This window comes from Pelodiscus sinensis, chromosome 1 (assembly GCF_052426305.1).
Source record: "Pelodiscus sinensis isolate ZL-2025 chromosome 1, ASM5242630v1, whole genome shotgun sequence".
Lineage (NCBI taxonomy): Eukaryota > Metazoa > Chordata > Testudines > Trionychidae > Pelodiscus > Pelodiscus sinensis.
In genome coordinates this window covers 334,771,545-334,787,541 of record NC_143052.1, presented here as the reverse complement: position 1 = coordinate 334,787,541, position 15,997 = coordinate 334,771,545, and the positions used below count along the sequence as shown (strand labels likewise).

Below are 15,997 nucleotides of genomic sequence, written 5' to 3'. Positions count from 1 at the left end.
GGCATGGAAGGAGCAGGGAGATGTTTCTGCCATTTATAACTGTGCTATTGCCAGACACAAATTAGCCCTAAATAAAAAATAAAGCAGGATTCCTCAAAATTCCTATCTCTTTGCTAGTGGGAGACCCACATGCATTTTTTTCTATTATTTCCAATACATTTTCTTACAAGGTATATGGGAAAAGTGAACCAGGAAAACATCACCTGTGTAGAAGAGTCAAGAGATATAATTGAAATGATTGCACAAGAAGCATCTCAAACAGAAATAATTTCCAGCACTCCACATAAGAACAAAATTAACAGATGTTAAGAGGCCTGAGGTAATAGTACATCCATATTAAACTACTTATTAATGACCCCAGTTCTGCAAGGTAGAACTTAAACAGGACTTACAATTAAGCATGCATTGACTTCAAATGGAATTTAGGCATATGCTTCAGTGCTTTATTGAATTTAGGCCTAAGTCATATACTCTTATATGATAACCATCATTTGAACTGTAGAGGAATTATGATCCTGTGGTAAGGGTGTTACGCTAGGACTCTGGAGACACAGATAAGTTAATGAAGGAGATGGTATGATTGGACTGGCTACATGCCTTTGTCGGTAACCTCCAACAGCCAGAGATGGGGCACTAGGGGTACATCTACACTGTGGTGCTATTTCAGGATACTTCTGGTATCCCAAAATAGCTATTCCATGTCTTGACAGTGCGTCCGGTATTTCAAAATATCTTTCGAAATAACGGGCTCACTATTCCAACACTCCATAAGCCTCGTTCCATGAGGATTAAGGGACATTTCAGAATAGCAGTTTATTTCAAAATTTGGAACTACGTAGACTTGGGGTATAGCTAGGTCACTGAGCATGCGTTCTTAAAACCTACCAGCATCTCCAGAAAACTCCCCCTGGTTACCCTGTTAGGAATTAGCAAATTATAAAAATCACTGTGTGGGGGTATGTCTACACTACCCCGCTAGTTCGAACTAGCGGGGTAATGTATGCATACCGCACTTGCTAATGAAGCCCGGGATTTGAATTTCCCGGGCTTCATTAGCATAAGCGGGGAGCCGCCATTTTTAAATCCCCGCTGCTTCGAACCCCGTGTAGCGCGGCTACACGGGGCTCGAACTAGGTAGTTCGGACTAGGGTCCTATTCCGAACTACCGGTACTCCTCGTGAAACGAGGTGTACCGGTAGTTCGGAATAGGCACCCTAGTCCGAACTACCTAGTTCGAGCCCCGTGTAGCCGCGCTACACGGGGTTCGAAGCAGCGGGGATTTAAAAATGGCGGCTCCCCGCTTATGCTAATGAAGCCCGGGAAATTCAAATCCCGGGCTTCATTAGCAAGTGCGGTATGCATACATTACCCCGCTAGTTCGAACTAGCGGGGTAGTGTAGACATACCCTCAGGGATAATGAGAAATGGGGAATGATGGGGCAGACCCAAAATTTCCTTTCTTAAAACCAAATTCCTCAGGTGGATAACTTTGTGTAAAGGGACTGTTGGCCCTCGACTAAAACTTAGTGGGGGGTTGGTTTACTAACCTTTCTTTTGGTACTAGGAGAAAGCGCCAATGGAAATATCAAGGAGACAGTCTACAGTGGCAATGAGGAGAAGCTAATGCTCCAGGTCAGCCTGACTGACAAAACAGGCAGATTAATGAGAGTCAAGAGGCTAGTGGTCCCATCCTCCAGCCCCATCCTATTGGGGCTGCCTGGGCCAGAGTCAAGGTTGCCAATTGTGAATGCACATATTCCTGGAGATTTAATCATAAGACACAATCTTTAATTAAAGATTAATATTTCATTCCTGGAGGCTCCATAGCAGTCCTGGAGGATTGGCAACTCTATCTAAATGAACAAAGGAGAGAAGCACTGAGCAAAGGAGAGAACCACAGCAGGCAGAGGAGCCAGAGAACCACCCAAAGAGCCTCTTGGCCAATCCTGTTCCTAGGAGCACGAGGGCCATGTTATCACTTCCAGGAGCTGCCTGAGGTAAGTGCTGCCCAGAGACAGCACCCCAACCTCTTCCCCATTCCAGGACCCCCCCCTGCACCCTAAACTCCAGCCCTGAGCTTGTACCCCTCCCAAACTCAAACCCTTTGCCCCAGCCTGGGATCCTCCACCCCCCCACACACACACTCCAAAACTCTCTGTTCTATCCCTCAGTCCAGCACTCCTTTCTGCGTCCCAACCCCCTAAACTCCAGACCCACCCCAGAGCTCAAAACAGCAGCCAGAGTCCTCATCCCCCAAACACACACATCCACCCAAACATCCAGCCCCAGTCAGGTAAAATGAGTGAGCAAGGGTGGAGAAAAGCAGATATTGAAGAGAGGGGTGATTGGCCAGTGGTGTAGCCAGGATGGGTCAGGAGGGGAGTGGACCTCCACTTCAGGTGGGCAGTCAATGAGGGTGGGTAGGAACAACGGGACCTTCTCTTCATCCCTCAAGCTGACTCTGGGGGAGTGGGAGGGATAGCAGCTCTGGCCAGAAACCTGATAAAATGCCCCCTCCCCAAAGTGGGCACCCTGCACACACACACACACACACCCTCACTCTGCCTCACACACAAATCCTTAGGGTCTTCCCCGCTCTGCGCACTGGGGGCTCCTGCAGAGGAGGAGGAGTATCAGGGGCTTGTCCTGCTCCAGCCACTCAGTGCTCCCACAGGGCTGGGTACAGGATCTTGCCCCTGCCTAATCAGTGCTCCAGCTGTAAAGCAGAATTTGGGGCAGGGGCTTGCCCTGCTCCATCCACTAGGTGCTCCTGCCATTTGCTCCCTGACAGCAGTTCCAGGTGAGCAGAGCATACAGAGCCCCTGACCCTGCTCCCAGGGCCTGGCTGGAGCACCAGGTAGAAAGAAGCAAGCTCCTGTGCCCTGATTGGAGCAGAGGCAGGGCTGGGGGCAGGTGGGCCTGGACTCTTAGTGGGTGAGGTATAGCCCATCTATGGCTATGCCCCTAGGATCGAGTACGGTGGACAGGGCAAGGTTGTTCAGCTTTCTGCAGTCAGGTAGTACCATTTCCCTACTTACATTAGGTCACAAAGTTATGAACAGAGAGTGTGAGGAACATTCCAGTTTTAAATCTTGCATGTTCTTTCAGAGAAGAGTTTGTCTCTGTATATTTGCTATACTGTGATTTGCTGCCTGGCTTTATTATTTTACAGCATGGAAATATTTGTCTGAACTTTGAATTCCTTCTTGAGAGAACAGTATATATTGGAGTTCCTTTTTTTTTTTTAGGGTAGTGAGATAATGGAAAACTTTTTTCCCCACTATTCATACACAACTTGAGTCAGGGATTTTAACTTTTGTTGTAAATTGTTTCATCATGTGGTCATCAGTAATCAGAGGAGGGAGGGACACAGGGGCACATGGGGTCACATGCCTTCACACCATGGGTCAGAGGGGCAAAGATGCGAGCATTAGCTAGTGTGGGGACTAGCTGAGGGGCCCAGTCCTCACACTCTGGCCACCTACAACTCACCAAGAGCAGAAAGTGAAGTGCAGCAACATGGCCCCATCTCATTCTGCTCTCCTGGCCACGTTGCTCATGGGAGAGGTGGGACCCCCCTCTCCTGCACCTATGCACTAGTATGCATCCAGGGAACAGAGTGAGCAGGGGCCATATTGCTCCCCTTCCCCAGCTGCTATTGGTCAGTGCCGGGGGACAGAGCTTTGCTATTTACCTAAGCCACCTTTGTTGGGGGGGAAGAGGTGGGCAGGAGTGGAGCAAGGGCAGAGAGGGGTTATCCCGGCCCTTCTTCAGACTTGGGATCGGGATCATGAGGACATACCTGCCCCCGGGTTCTCTCTCACCAGTCACCCGCTTCACTAATGCTAGGCTCTCATGGTGCATTCAATCAGGAGTAGCTCCATAAGTGGACACTTTTGGTAAAGTCAGGTGAGTTGGGAATGGGTTGGGAGCCGCTTTGGTTTAAGGCAAAAAGAGTTAGGTGAGTCTTTTCTCATGGACAGGAGTTAGAAGTTTGGGATGCAGGAGGTTGGAGTGTAAGAGGGGGCTCAGGCCTGGGGCCAAGGGGTGCAGAGGGTGGGATGGGACTCTAGGCTATCTCTTTTAATCCTGACAATTAGATCTAGGAGGTAATGCAAGCCATCAACTTGAGCAACATGTGACAAAACTTCTAACCCAACTCTTAAGCGTTGATGTAGTATGTCCGCTCTATGCCCAGTTTTGGTCAAGGAACTGACCTGATCTAATAGTAATCAGATGTGAGAATTTCTATGTTCATTTTTTAATCATGCAGCCCAATGAGACAGGGTGAGGCTTATTTTTAAGTACAGTGAACCAGGAATAGTGGACATTAAATATTTTGAATAGTTGAATTATTTTGTATGAACCATCATTTAAAGGGTAAAGTATGTCCATGCTACAGCAAAATGGTCTGCTTTGATCCAGTGGTGATTTTACGGGGTCTTTGCTGTGATATAGAATGACAGAGTTGGAAGAAACCTCAGGTGGTCATCAAGTGCAGCCCTCTGCTAAAAGATATCACTGGTTCTGCTTCTTGTATGTCAAATACTGTATTTGTACTTAATTGACACTGTTACTATCTAACTTGTCTAGGATGACTTCACCACAAGCCATTCACTTAAGTATCATTCTTAGAAGGATCATCATCCTCTTCTCTCTCCTCCCAAGTTATTTCATTCATTATGTAGTTTCATAAAGTAAAAACACCACCCTCAGATGAATTTAATGAACCCTCAGCTCTGAACAAATAACATCAAATGTATTAATTTTATTCTTTTGCTTCATAACAGGAGCTGAAAGTCATGAAAGAACATCCTTTGAAAATCATGCTTACGGGAAGGAATACAAATTGGGTACTGGTCCCTAGACTGCTGGCCTACCTTATTAGATTGGTGGCTCACACTTAATTTCCCCTGACTAATAATTCACCTTTATTAATTATAATTTAACTCACAATCACTTCTGATGTTAAAAATGAAAAAGAAACATTAATTGCTTTGATGAAGAAATTTGAAGAAGCTTATAGATTGTTAAACTGTCAACGCTGTTCACATCAATAGTGGCATCATGACACAGCAGTTAAAATTAGAGCACTTGGTCTTTTCCGCTTTTTCCAGGTTTTGTCTGGAACAAGAACAGGGTGACCATGGTTTTCCATGCTGGGCAACAAACTTATGTACCTAGAAAACATGTATGGAGGTAGAAAAGTAGACACATCAACACCTGTAAATGGTTAAATTAAAAAAGAAATATATACACAGCTTCATACAGCATCCTTAATCTTGATGTAATCTAGACATTATTAACCTTAGTTTACATTTAGAAATACTAGGTTATCTATATTATGACAATATTCTATGGAGATCTACCTAGTTTTTCAGGACATTTTTGGTATTTCATGATAATGCCAAAGTAACATGTTCCTTTTCTAAATTAGATTTGTTGAACTGGCATATTTCAATGGACACAACCATTTATGAGAATTGAAAAATCCATGCAGGTGTAATCATCCTTGAATTGTGATCTGAACTCTTTTTAGCAGTACTGAGTAGTTATTTGAACACTCTACTTTTTAAATAAATAAACAGAACAGTTTTAACACTTTTTGCTTATTTATTAAAACAGACAGCTATGCATAGAAACTGGCAAAAAATTCTACACCCTTTACAATTTCATAGTGGATGCTCCAATGATCCAAGAACCAAAACTTATTTTTCAAAGCTAATAAGTTATGTTAACCATACATCTCTATTACATTATTTCAAATAAAATAATCATGAGCAAAAATTGGTACAAGATAATGTAAAAATCTAATTTTCGCTAAGCAAAAATTAAACACCTTTTTTGAAAAATTAAAGGTAGGATCCCTTTTTAAAAACCCAAAATGAACTTATTTGGATTACTACGCCACCTTTTGATTGAATTTGTCTCAAATGTAATTGACTATCCTACCTCAAAAAGAAAATATTTAATACATATTTGTCACCTCCTTCAGACTTGTAAAGGTTTTATGGGCTTACTTTATTATACAGAAATGCAGAACTGCATATTTCATCATTTCTATCTCATTACTAGCATCATTGCCAATATCAATGAAAATAGTAGATACATTTCAGGTTCAGGATTTCAGAATTACAGATATTCATTTCAAAAGCAATGAAGCTGGGTAAGTGAGACTAATGATTTGGTTATTTGTGTTAGCCAAGTACATCAAGTCTAAAACAAATTCTCTGGTCCAGTTGGTTCTCCCATGTAAATCTGTACTTGTACTATTACAGAAATAAAGGAAATCTCTGATTACTCCAGATTTCCTATAACATCTGAAATGTATTAGGACTGTAAGCCCTACCATATAGCCAACATATTCCAATTTACTCTGAATCTTATATATCCCCCTGTTCAGTCATTAAATAAAAAAGCACAGATAATCAAATGAGTTACAGCATGCGTTTAAATACATTAACCGTGTCCTACCTTGCATCCAAACATCAACGATAAAGTGTTGTTGGTGCATGCAACTTTGCAGTGGCAAATCATTGGTGTAAAGCAGTCAGGATTTTTAACAATAGGACACATTCCTTTAGTGCTGCAGTAGTAGCAGCTCTCTGAAGGATAAAAACAAGTAGCTGATACGGCACATGGAGTGGCAACATATGCTGCTCAACAGCTATCTTTTCTCTTGCTAGTCAGAAGCAGCCTGCTTGAATCTCTACCTGTGTCCCATTCAGCCATCCCCTTCTTTGTTGATGAATCAATGATGCAGCATTGATCATGAATCTCAGGGTTTCCCTTCCACTGGGAAATTAGTTTTTACATTGAAAGGAAAAAAATGGAAATGAGGGGGAATAGCAGGTGTGGCAGTATTAGCATGTAAAAGGATATAAACGCCTACTCATAACAATCACATAAGATTGTCATGCTAGCTCAAGTGGGCTGAAATTATTCCATCGGAAGAAAAATACTGCAGCTCCTGATTTGGTAAAAAGCCAGTGAGTTGCAGCAATACATAGTCATTGTGGGGAGGGGAAAAAACACAAAAACACAAACCAAAAAAACCTACTTATCTAACAAGACAGATTCTTCAGCCTTTATCAATATGCATTCCAGTAAGATTTCCCTTTCCTCCAACCACCAGAAAAAGAATCTATTGAACAGCAACTCCATAGAAGATACGACCTTTTCTTTCTCCAAAAAGATGAATCTTAGCATGAAACAAACTGTACTCAAAGCTGAACATCTCAGCTGCTGGAGTTTGCAATGAGAGAAAATGCTGTTACAAGTAGCATTTACCCAATCCTCGCCTGCCACATGGGAGCTTTCTCCAGGCACAAATTCACAAATAGACAGTCTGATGGATTGCAGGAGACGTGGAAAAAAATTTTACGAAGCTACATGGGAAAGGAACCAGTTTGAAGCTTTAAAAAACCAAAACACCTCTTTAAACTCTGTTTGAAGTACTATACTTACAGAAGAGGCAGCTATAATTCACTAATGTGCCCTTTAAATATATTCTACACATTAGCCTTCAATTTGTCAAGAATTTAACCATTACAGGAGTTTTGGGGAACTATAATATTCTGGCTGACATAACAGTGGTTATTTTCCCTCAGTTTCAGTAGTAACAGATACAAGTGTATAATGAAGCATGCGGATGGTTAATCAGGTAACTAATTTTTGAATTGTGAGTTAATAGTTAAATGAGTAACACTACAAATACAAAAAGCACAAAGTAGAAAAAAGGGGAAGGCAATTTAAACACTTTCGCAGCTGGAAGTGAAATAATCCCAGCAGTTGTTAAAATAGTGACTTGACCTTATCATTTGTAACTCACGAGGCTCTGCTCAAACTATGAGCTCTTTCTGATTAAATGAGAGCAGTTTGTCTCCGTGACAATTGTCAGCGTATTCTGAAGAGATGATTGGAATATTTCCGCAAGGGACCAGAGCTAAAGTGAGCACAAGATTTGCTGCACAGCAGACTATACAGACACTTACAGCAAAATAAAGTACAAATACGGATGTGTTTCAAATAATTCTTAGAGTAAATATTAGATCATTTGTAACTAGATTATATTTAAAGTCTATACATTGTGGTCTCCAGTCAGGACACAGATAAAGGAAGTTATACAATAACTAAACATAAATACATACAAAACTGGATCTTTCCAATGTAATTTACCCCCTTTCCAAGATCTTAAAGTATAGGTGCAGATTTTTGATAGCTAAGAGCCCAGCTACATGCTTAAACCACTACCATCAACTGTGACACCAACAGTTATTCTTATTGGTGAAAGCAGCTAATAGGAGGCCTTTCTGAAACTTTAGCACAACTAATAACAGACCAGGAAGAGAGAGTGAAGTGAGAGTAACTGAGTAGTAAATGTGAATGACCCTGTGCCCGCCTGAAATACTTCTCCAAAGCTCATGGTTTTGCAAAATGGAAGTCTGGTAATAGTTAACTGTTGCTCTAAAGCTGGTTAACTGATGGGAAATTCTCAGGCCTGACTGGCAGAACATTCTCTTCCCTTAGGCTAGCAATCTTCAGCCTTAACTTAGCTTGCTCAACAAAAAGAAAACCAACAAAACCAAACAAACCTACTGAGCAGAAACTGAAATACTAACAAATTGGATCTAAAGAGGTAGAAATCTGAACTCGGGGCAACCTGAACACTTGGATACCTCTTCAGTTTCCCTGAAGACACAAGGCTGGCCACTGGACATCTACAGTTAACCACTTGAAATCTCCTCAAGACCCTAGCCAAGTAGGGTGTAGGTGCGTGTAAGTGCTGGAGACTGAAAGTAAAAATGTTTGCACGAAAGTACTTGTTTGCCTGCTTACATCAACTATCGACTCGATGGATGTGTCCCCAGGATTCATTTTCTGACACTGCTTCACGAAAAGTAAAGTTACATAGAGCTTTGGGTTCAGCAAAGCCTTGGGTAGCAAAAGGATTTAGTGTCTTAATATGAATTTTGTTTAATACCCTAGATCATTAACCTCTTTTTAGACTTTCACACAGAGAAATCGTGATTTTATACAGTAATATTTTACATTTATTAGCTCTGATTCCTTAAAGATAGAACTGAGGAATCTTCCATACAAGGAATCTAGATAATACAGTAGTGTGTATTAAAGTGCTTATATACAAAATTGATCAGAGAAACTATATTATGAAGCAGCATCAATTGCTCCATAGTTAAAGTTACATCCCTGTTCCCATGGCAAGCCCTAAGTTGAGGGATTTTCTTGCAAATGACAGATTCTAAAAGTTGACTGTCCTCAATTCACTCTGCCCATGGTTTGATTCCAAACAGCCTTGAAGTGTGTTATATATGCTATATCAGATCACATGGGAGCTTATTAGAAAGATGCTATTTGAACAAACATCAATAGCCCATGCTCTGTGCAACTTGTTATTCCAAAGTAAGAGAAAAGCAGGACTTTTCCAACTTGTCCTGAAGATTAGCATTCAAAATATTGCTTAGCCATATTTACAATACATGTTATGACAAATGCTCATAAAAATATCTGAATCTTTGATCTGTTTATTCCCAGCCAGGCTGTCTCATTATTAAAACAGATTTTCTTTCAAGTCCTGTCTCTCTCATCACCAGCACCAGCGTAAATTTAGAAAAGTGTGGTTTCCATGACAATGCATTCCATAGTTACAGCTAGCAGCCACTATCATTAAAAAAGAAAAAAAAAAATGAATCACACTGTTACCTGAAGGTGTGAGCACACTGCATTACTGGTCTGATAAGCAGTAAGCTGGCAATATTTTACAAGGAGACACTACTTCAGAATTTCAGAAAATTATGCATTTGTTTTAACAGTTCTAATATCCACTCAGCTGAGATATTTAAATGATCCATAATGCTCTTAATTCTTCCCAATAGTTATTTCCCTTTTGGAAAGAACACATTGCAGCTGCATCATTAGGTATTTTAAACATGACATCTCCATTTAAAATGGATTCACAATTGCACAAACAAGATCTTCAATTAATTTGCACAGAACCTAGTTAAAAATTGCCTGCATTTAATTTCAAATCAGAAGAGGTGGGTAGATGAAGCAAAAAGCCATTTATTATACTTTGGGGGAATTCTGGATTTGCTTGCTTAGGTTTGCAGTTCCAGGAGAGAGGACACTCTGATTTGCTCAACCTCCAACCCTGTTTAATGTTTCTCATTCTAAAAATGTAAGACTTCCAACCATAACAGATTTCATGTGTGATCCATAATATAAGAAATATTGCCCTCCAGTCAATCTAATTGCTGCTTTATCTAAAAACAAAAACCACTTTTTAAAATCTGCTGCATGGTCATTTGGGAAAGTCAGAGAAATATCTCCTAGCCTAACTAGGAGGAGGTTCATTCTAGTGGCAAATTGGAATAATAATTCACATCACAAATGGCCAAGAAATTTATTTCTATTAGGATTAGGTGACAACCACCCACAGCAAGTTGCCATACAGACATGATTACCCCAAAATCCTCCTCCACTTTTGCTCTGTGATTGAAATTCCTTTCCCAGAAATTAGCAATTTACTTCTGTTTCACTGATGGGTACTACAGAGTTACATTGCAGGAGCAAAGCTTCTTTAAAAAATACACACCTGTTTACTTTTTGAAAAGATTAATAGAGGAATATATATTGCAGATGTTACCATACAACTAATAAATTCCCCTGTATGCAATCTACAACCCTCCTACCTCCCCCCCCCCAAAAAAAAGATTAGCAATTAAGTGCACTGAACCAACCTACTTGTAACTTCTGTCACAATAAAGTACAGCTCTCTGATTTGCTATTATCAGTCTCAGCTAAGCAGGATGTACAGCAGCTCTTGGATTGCTGACTAAGCATCCAATGCCATTGTCTGAGCTTCCTCCCCAAGAGAGCCATTCTCTTCCTCCTAGGATTAACCCAAAATATTATTTGTGGAGGTGAAGGGAGTCCCCTCTTCATGTTCCAAGTCTGTACTCCATTGTGCTAGTAGCTAGGGATTACTGGAGACAGCTAACAGAGATGCTCCTTTATCAATTATAGCTTTTACAACAAGCTATAATTCTTTGCCTCATGCTGTACATGTGCAATAGTGCCTATGATTTATCCAGATACTGCCATGGAGTTGTGTACCTCTTTTCTCCAATAAGTTTTTTTTATTCAAAGTTCCATTTTCAAAGCATTCCTTTCTAAGTCACCATTTGCTGTTATTCTGTTCATCATCATATCCAGAAGTGACAGAAGGCAAGGACAAAGTGTTCACTTTAGCAATGCAGAAAGTGGGGTGTATATTAAGCACCATTTCCAGTATTAGTGGAAAAGATCAGGAGACAGAAAAATGATCTCAATACCCATTAATTCAAGAGGACAACAAAACCCCCCATGCATTGACAAAATATTTGGGTCAGCCAACCAACAAATCAGAGAAAAATGTCACTTTCTTCTAATGCTAAATTAGGAATGTTATTGGAATGAATAAAAATCGCTTTACCCACAAATATCAAAGGGGTAACCGTGTTAATCTAAATCTGCATAAACAACGAGAAGTCCTGTGGCACCTTATAAACTAAGGGTATGTCTACACTGCAAAGTTCAAAATAACAGCCATTATTTTGAATTAACTTTAATAGCATCTACACAGGCAAACCGCTATTTTGAAATTAATTCGAAATAGCCGAGCGCTTCATTCGAATTTGGTAAACCTCATTCTACGAGGAGTAATGCCAAATTCAAAATAGCTATTTCACATTAAGTGCTGTGTACACACTTAATTCAAAATAGGGGGCCTCCAGCCCTTCCCAGGGAGCCCTGGTGGCCACTCTGGGCACAACCAGGAAAACTTACTCTCCTCTCCCCCAGCCCCAGAGCCATTAAAGGGGTAGACCGTGGCCGCAGTGCCTGTGCCAGCTCCAAGCCTGCCAGCCCAGAGCCAGCAGTGGCCACCGGGGCCCCTGACCCAGTGGCCCCAAAACATGAGCCAGCAAGCCACTGGCAGCCAAGCCTCCCCCGCTCCCAAGGAGCAGCCTGCCAGCTCCCAGGAGCCTAACAGGGGCTGGAGAAGGTGGGCGCTTTCCTGGTCCTGGGTAGAGATCATGGACCTTATTAGGTTTGGGGGGGATGCCCCAACTTCCATGATCCCTGCACTAGATGGAGGAACGCAGCCGTCTATGAGCAGGATAGCTGCCAGCCTGGCCACCAAAGGCTACATGCGAACCCAGGAGCAGGTCTGCATGAAACTCAGCTTGGTCCAGCGAAACCCCCAAGCCTGAACCCTGAGCTTCTTCTTCCCCTTGCTTCCCCCTTCCAGCTCCCTCCTCCCAGGTTTCCCCCTCCATCTTTCCCCTTCCACCTCCTTTTCCCAGTCTCCCCAGAGGTTCATCCCCCACCAAGTTTTGTTCAATAAACCCAGTTTCTATTTTTGAACATACGTGTCTTTGTTTGACATTAGGAAGGGGGGCTAGAGAGGGGTAAGTGGAAGGACATGAGGGAAGAATGGGGCACGAGCCCGGTGGGGAGGACCGGGATGGCTCTGAGGGCTCCTTGGGGTGGACACTCTCCCTCAGGACCTCCTGTATCCTGACAGCCCCCCAATAGACCCCCCAGATAGCAGCCTGCAACAAGTGCAACCGGGCTGATGGCACCAATCCCACAAGATGCACCGGCGTGCCATGGGGCAGCTCTGGCTCCATGTGGCCGAGTGCTGTGGTGTCCCGAGTGCGGGCACTCAGGGCACTCCAAAACAGGACTGCTTTGCTGTCCCTCGTCGAGGTAGACAAGCAAGCGGGGAACCCTGAGAAGCATCTGTCCTGGGTTGGGGTAGGGTCCCTTTAAGCACGGAACTCAGTTAGCCTTAGGCAGCAGTCCCACACTCTAAGTCCTAACCTGATGCCCTGCCAGCACTGGTTCCAGCCAGACTTAACTGACCCTTCATCTGATGCATGGGGGTCTTTGCAAATTGGGTCTTTGCCCACAAAAGCTTATGCTCCAATAAATCTGTTAGTCTGTAAGGTGCCACAAGACTTCTCATTGTTCACCCACAAAGTTACTCTTTTCTTGATTCATTGTAGAGCTTCTGTTTAGAACCTTCCCTGTCCCACCTCCAATTTGACAAAGAGTAAACATTCCCATAGCCCTCCAAATACAGTCCTCAAAAGAGGCCATTCTGAGTACATCTACACTGCACAGAGGAAAAGAGAAGCTGCTGCTGTCAGAGTTCCCTCTAAGTTGCATGGCAGCACAGGTGATTAATCAGCCCCAGCCAGCTCCATGCACAGACCCCTGAGCTTCTGACTAGGTGGGGCTGACTTATCACCTGGGAAGCTGTGCTACTGCACAACTTAGAGGGAACAAGGCTGTCAATCTTCCAGGGTTCAAATTAACAGTCTAATTAAGACAGACAGTTTGAAGTGAGAGGGGCACTCTGATCAATGCAGGTAACGCTGTTTTCATGAGGAGTAAAGTAAATTAAAGGAAGAGTGCTCTTCCTTCAACTTCCTGCAGTGTAGACAGTGCCAAAAGCTAAGTTAAACTACTTCGACATCAGCTACGCAATTACCGTAGCTGAAGTTGCACATCTTAATATGACTTTGTCCCGTAGTGTAGACGTACCCTCAGTGTATATTAACATGAGTGGTAGTATTATCTAGCACTGTACAGCAAACTGCCATTTGACAATACAGATAGCAGAAGGCATGGATGCAGTATTTTTAAAGGGCGCTGTGGAGGATAGTGTTAGAGAGGCAGCCACAGAGAGCTAACAGTGGGTGGAGAAGGTGGAGGCCATCTGGTATATAAGAAAAGGGATGCATGAGCTTGTGTTATGGTAACATTTGGAAAAATATGCCAGTTTGGGCAATTGCAAGGAAATCTATGTACTGTATGTTAGGGATGTTAAATATTGGTTAATTTAATCATCGAGTAACCTCATTAATTTTTATCAGTTAGTAAACTATTCTATAGTCCCCGGTGGTGGGGTCAGCAGTCAGTGCATTCCGGCCTCACTCCTGAGGAGCCCTGTGCCACCCCGTGCTGCTGTCTCTATATCAGAGACAGCAGCAAAGGGTGCCAGGTGGGAGTTGGTCTGCGAGGGAAGCCAGTTTAGAAGCAAGCTCTTCTCGAGGACTGGTTGCCGGTTTTCCTTTGTTGCTGCCAGCAGCAGTGCGGGGTGGCAGCAGCTCCTGTCTGGTGGGGTCTGAATTCCTGAACCCGGTGTGAGCCAGAATTGAGCCAGGCTACCTGCTTGCCTTCCTGGCTCCTAATACATTTTAAATGCAGAGCTGCAGCGGGGAAGCAGGGGGATAAGTCCCAGACCCGTCACAAGCCAGGACTGCTAGCCAGCTTGCTAAAAGATTTACTGATGGGGGGGGGGACAGAAAGAGGGAAATGCATATAACATTAACTGATAAGCAAAAGCGTATAGGTTAATCAACTACACTATTACATCCTATTCTGTCAGTCCCATCCAAGTCCATCCAACTTGTAAAATCCTCCTGTATTTCCATCCCCCAGTGACAATTGCCTGTACCTAATCCTAAACAGTTGAGAAGTTCCTATCCCAGCCCAGATTTAGAAAAGGATTTACATTTTACCTCATACAGAGTCCTAAAACAAAAACAAAGAAACCAACCAACCTCAGGGTGAGTTCACAAAGCATTTCCAGGTATTTACCCTTATTTCTATTGTGAAATCAGTTTATAAAAAAAAATTCTCCTGTTGTCTCTAGTGGGGAGGTGGAGGAAATCTGTTTAACAACTAATGTCATAGTATAAATCCTTCTACTTATACCTGCTTGCTCTAAGTAATTCCTTTAGCTTCTTGCTGCTTACACACATCAGTTAGCAACAGACTAATATCATTAGAGCTTTGGTCAAACTATTCATGCTATGGTTGTAATCTTGTTACAATTCAAGATCACCAATCACTTAATCATTTTCGTTGCCCTTTCTTAAATTCCCTGTTCGCCAATTCAGGGGACCTCTAGAAACTAATCTTGGCTCTAACAATATTTAAAAAGATGAAGTAGTGTCAAAAAGTTGTATTGGATTAAAAAAAACCCATAGAACAGCTCCTGCTATGACAAAGGGACAAGATGATAAAGAAACTGGAAACAAAGTTGAAATAACTCCTATTGAAAATAATAATAATAAAAAAACCTGTTCAGCCCCATGAACCATGTTCATTGGTTGGGGAAGAGTCAACATAGTTTTTATGAAGGGAAATCATGCTTCACCAATCTACTATAATTCTTTGAGGCAGTCAACAGGCATGTTAACAAGGCAGTTCCAGTATATATAGCATACTTAGATTTCCAGAAAGAAAGACTTTGACAAGCTCCCTCACCAAAGGTTCTTAAATTAAACTGTCATGGGGTAAGAGAGAAGGTCCTCTCACGAACTGATAACTGGTTGAATGATAGGAAACAAAGGATAGGAATAAATGGCCAGTTTTCAGAAGAGAGAGAGATAGCTAGTGCTGTCCCCTCTGATCAATACTGGCACCAACCCTACTCAACATATTCAAAAATATTCTGGAGAAAGAGATGAAAAGGCAAAGTTTGCAGATGATACAAAACTGCTCAACATAATTCAAGTCCACAGCAGACTGGGAGGAGCTTCAAAAGACTCTTGCAAAACCATGTGACTGGGCAACAAAGTCACAGATGAATTTTAATGTCAAAAATACAATGTATGCATATTGGAATACAATCCCAAATAGATGTATAAAATGATGGGGACTAAATTAGCTGTTACCTCTCAAGAATGAAAGAGATCTTGGAGTCATTGTGGATAGTTCGCTGAAAACATCTACTCAAAGATTCTCAACATTCTGTTTGCTTTTAAGAAAGGGATAGAGAATATCTTACTACTGCTATATAAATTCATGGGATGCCTGTATCTTGAATACTGGGTGCAGAGGTGGTTGCCTCATCTCAAAAAAGGTAGCTTGGCATTAACAAAAAAATCCAAAAAGGTTAAAACTTTGATTAGGGATATGG

At 42.2% G+C, this 15,997-nt stretch overlaps 1 protein-coding gene and 1 long non-coding RNA gene across 11 annotated transcripts in view; one reads left to right on the top strand and one right to left on the bottom strand.

The window, feature by feature from the left end:
- Positions 1–4,927, top strand: part of LOC142826565 (uncharacterized) — a 60,599-nt gene extending 55,672 nt beyond the window's left edge. The window contains exons 2-3 of the long non-coding RNA XR_012900776.2: positions 1,819–1,997; positions 4,791–4,927. This is a non-coding gene — a long non-coding RNA (uncharacterized LOC142826565). The remainder of the gene's footprint in view (positions 1–1,818; positions 1,998–4,790) is intronic.
- Positions 1–15,997, bottom strand: part of DLG2 (discs large MAGUK scaffold protein 2) — a 1,584,089-nt gene that overhangs the window by 968,909 nt on the left and 599,183 nt on the right. The window lies entirely within an intron of this gene.